Genomic DNA, 4,606 nt, shown 5'->3' with positions numbered 1-4,606 from the left:
TATATATGTCTACATGGTTAAGATAATCATCATGTTCACTTCTTTCTGTTGCTGAGAAAAGTGTGTCAAAGTCTCCTACAATGACTGCAAATTTTTGTGTTTCTTATTTGAGTCCTGTTAATTTTTAGCTTTGTATTTGAAGCTATGTTATTTGCTGGATACAAATTTAGTATTGTTTTAAATTTTAGGTAGCATAACATTTTTCATTGTAAAATGTCCTTTATCCCTATAAATGCTTATGTCTTAAAATATATTTTTGTATTTCATAGATCTACCAGCTTTATTTTAATTAGTATGCATAGGATATCTTTTTATATCTTCTTGCATCACTACTATGTCTTATCTCTTGTAGGCATCAAATAGTTTGGTTTTTAAAAAAATCTAGTGTGAAAAATTCAACCACTTTTCTGTTCTTTCTTTGAGTAATTTTTGTAGTATTGGTATTCTTTCTAAAGAAAGTTAATTAATTTCTGAGATTAAAAACATACTTTATGGGCTGGGATTGTGGCTTAGCAGTAGAATGCTCACCTAGCACATGTGAGGACCTGGGTTTGATCCTCAAAACCACATAAAAATAAATAAATAAAATAAAGATATTGTGTCCAACTTCAACTAAAAAAATAAATATTTTTTAAAAATACTTTTTTTGGTGAATAGGTATTTAATTACTGGTTTGATTTCTCTGTGACTCATAATTTATAGTGTTTCTCTTTCTTCTTAGTTAATTTTAGTCGTCATAGTATTATTTACATTGGTCTATATAGGACATTGACCTGCCCAGAGGCCTGACCTATGGTTATGTAGAATTATATTTATTAATTTCTGAAACTGAATTCTAATTTAATTACTCAGTGATTGGAGATTATATGCTTTATTATTTTAATCTTTTGAAGTGTGCTAAAATGAGACTTATGGTCCAGAATGTGTTCAATGTGTCAAAAACTCTCTGATACACTTGTTAAAAAATAATAAGTGTTGGGCCCAGCTAACTCAGTTGGTAGAGCATGAGACTCTTAATCTCAGCTTTGTGGGTTAGAGCCCCACGTTGGGCGCCAAATTGCGTACGTTCCTGTCACTGGTGTGGTCAATTAATCACTAGGCTACCTCAGTTGCGGGGAGTAGAGACTTGGAATCAACACACAGACTCCGGGAGCTGGTGAGAACTGGCTGGTGGCATCCTATCCAACATCCAGTAGCTCAGTTTATTTTTGGAATGCATACAACTGTTATAGGTTCTGGTGGGGCATGCCCATCAATCAAAGGTAAGCAAAATAATATCCATAAGCCAGTCATCTTCTGCCGAATGTAACTGCAGTGTGAGGAAACTCTAAATATTGCTGTCAGAATGAAAACTCCACCAAGGAAACCAGCGGCCACCATCTTGGAGAGCTGAAGTAACCACCGCCACTCTCCCACAGATTGCAACAATAAAACAGGTGTGTGTTACTCAGCTCATCTCCCATACAGCGAGGAATTCGCATAAAATCTTTCCTAGGCTTTCTAGGGGAGGGATTATCAGAGCGAGCCTGCATAAAGTCGCGGGGAAAACTAGAGACACCTGACCTTCAACTCTCCCTCCTATCAGCGGCGAAAACAAAACCTGTCTAGCCAGCGCTGGGGGAGGGGCAAGCAGAAAAAATCAAAACAATAGAGTGCCGGGGTTCCCAATAGACACCTTCCACACCCAACAAATGGCAGGCCCAGAGTACAGTTTGAACTGCAGAGAGGCATCACTCAGGGGAAATCTGGTCTAGCAAGAGAAACTAGGACTAGCAGGAGAAACCAGGGGACTAGAGGCCAGGCCCTCGAAACTGGGCGGCTGGAGACCGCACGCCCGCCAGCGACCGGGAGCAGAAACCAACCAGAGACAGTCCAGTCCCACCCCCCCCATTCAGACACCCCAGCAAGGAGCCTGGGGCCCGCCATAGCAGAGAGGTGACATCACTGGAGCTCAGCCATCGGAATTCCTTCCCAGCGGAATCCACTTTAGCAGGCATAGTCTACCAACACAAAGTAGAGACAACAGAGATATACAAAACCAAAACAAATCAATAGAAGAGAGCAGAAACACAGCAATCAAATAGACCTGGAAAGTAACGTGAACATCATGAAAAAACAAGGGAAAAAAGGAGTACAAACAATGCAGGACAACTTAAATCTACAGGAGGACCTAGAAGCATCAGAAACAGAGATAGGGAAAGAACTCAAGGCATACCTAACTCAGATGGAAAGGAATATTAGAGAAGACATGAGGCAGCAAGTCCAAGCAATAAAAGTATATTTTGAAAATGAATTAAACAAACAAATTCAAATGGCAAAGAACGAGCTTTACCAGGAGATAGAGATCGTAAAAAAAATCAAACAGTAATCCTAGAAATGCAGGAAACTATAAACCAAATTAAAAACTCAAACGAGAATATTACAAATAGATTAGATCAAGTAGAAGTCAGAACATCAGATAATGAAAACAAAGTTTATCAACTTGAAAAGAATATAGTCAACACAGAAAAGATGCTTAAATCCCATGAGCAATCTATTCAAGAGATATGGGGTGTCTTAAAAAAAAAAAAAAACAAATATGAGAGTCATCAGGATAGAAGAAGGCATAGAGATTCAAACCAAAGTAATGGACAACATATTAAATGAAATAATTCTAGAAAACATCCCAGAGATGAAAGATGGAATGGATTGCCAAATCCTGGAAGCCTACAGGACCCCAAACATTCAAAACCATAATAGACCAACTCCAAGACATATAATTATGAAGATAGCCAACATACAGAACAAGGAGAGAATATTAAAAGCTACGAGAGAAAGGAGGCAGATTATTCAGGGGTAAACCAATTAGGTTAACGACTGATTTTTCATCACAGACTTTGAAAGAGAGAAGATCCTGGAACAATGTATTTCAAATGCTGAAAAATAATAGATTCCAACCAAGAATACTGTATCCAGCAAAATTAAGCTTCAGATTTGACAATGAAGTTAAAATCTTTCACGATAAACAAAAGCTAAAAGAATTCGCAGCCAGAAAACCAGCACTGCAAAGCATTTTGAGCAAAATACCACAAGAAGAGGAATTGAAAAATAGTGCCTAAAACTAACAGCGGGAGGTATCTGAGTAAAGGGGGAGGAAAATAACCAAAAAGTAAAAACTAGCCAAACTAAAATAAATAAATAAATAAACATGACTGGAAGCAAAAATCATATTTCAATTGTAACCTTAAATGTTAATGGCCTAAACTTACCAATCAAGTGACATAGGCTAGTAACCTGGATAAAAAAAAACAAATCCAACAATATGCTGCCTTCAGGAGACTCATATGATAGGAAAAGACATACACAGGCTGAAGGTAAAAGGTTGGGAAAAATCATACCACTCACATGGCTCTCGGAAGCAAGCAGGAGTGGCCATACTCATATTGAATAAAATCAATTTCAAACCTAGGTTAATCAAAAGGGATAAAGAAGGACACTATATACTGTTAAAAGGAACCATCCACCAAGAAGACATAACAATTATCAATTTGTATGCAGCAAACAATGGAGCTGCAATGTTCATAAAACAAACTCTCCTCAAGTTCAAGAGTCAAATACACCACAACACAATAATTATGGGTGACTTCAACACACCGCTCTCGCCATTAGACAGATCCTCTAGACAAAAACTGAATAAAGAAACTATAGAACTCAACAGTACAATCAATAACCTAGACTTAACCGACATATATAGAATATATCAACCATCATCAAGTGGATACACGTTCTTCTCAGCAGCACATGGATCCTACTCTAAGATAGACCATATATTATGCGATAGGGCGACTCTTAGTAAATATAAAGGCATAGAGATAATACCATGCACCATATCTGATCATAATGGAATGAAACTGGAAATCAATGATAAAAGAAGAAAGGAAAAATCCTACATCATGTGGAAAATGAACAATATGCTACTGAATGATCAATGGGTTACAGAAGACATAAAGGAGGAGATAAAAAAATTCTTAGAGACAAATGACAATACAGACACAACATATCGGAATCTATGGGACACAATGAAAGCAGTTTTATGAGGGAAATTCATTTCTTGGAGTTCTTTCCTCAAAAAAAGAAAAAAACAACAAATAAATGAACTCACACTACACCTCAAAAACCTAGAAAAGGAAGAGCAAAACAAGAGCAAATGTAGTAGAAGACAAGAAATAATTAAAATTAGAGCAGAAATCAACGAAATTGAAACAAAAAAAAACCATTGAAAAAATTGATAAAACTAAAAGTTGGTTCTTTGAAAATATAAATAAGATCAACAGGCCCTTAGCCATGCTAACGAAGAGAAGAAGACAGAGAACTCAAATTACTAACATACGGGACAAAAAAGGCAATATCACAACAGACACTACAGAAATATAGAAGATAATTAGAAAGTATTTTGAAACCCTGTATTCCAATAAAATAGAAGATAGTGAAGATATCGATAAATTTCTTAAGCCATACGATCTGCCCAGAATGAGTCAGGAAGACACACACAATTTAAACAGACCAATAACAAAGGAAGAAATAGAAGAAGCCATCAAAAGACTACCAACCAAAAAAAGCCCTGGAC

The 4,606-nt window shown here is 36.7% G+C and overlaps 1 non-coding gene across 1 annotated transcript; it reads left to right on the top strand.

Annotated features, from left to right (window-relative positions):
• The first annotated feature begins 979 nt into the window (after positions 1 to 979).
• Positions 980 to 1,052, top strand: Trnak-cuu (transfer RNA lysine (anticodon CUU)). Its single transcript has one exon. It is a non-coding gene; the product is annotated as a tRNA-Lys (tRNA).
• The last annotated feature ends 3,554 nt before the right edge of the window (positions 1,053 to 4,606 follow it).

Source organism: Callospermophilus lateralis, chromosome 14, assembly GCF_048772815.1.
Source record: "Callospermophilus lateralis isolate mCalLat2 chromosome 14, mCalLat2.hap1, whole genome shotgun sequence".
Lineage (NCBI taxonomy): Eukaryota > Metazoa > Chordata > Mammalia > Rodentia > Sciuridae > Callospermophilus > Callospermophilus lateralis.
This window is presented reverse-complemented; position numbering and strand designations above follow the sequence as displayed.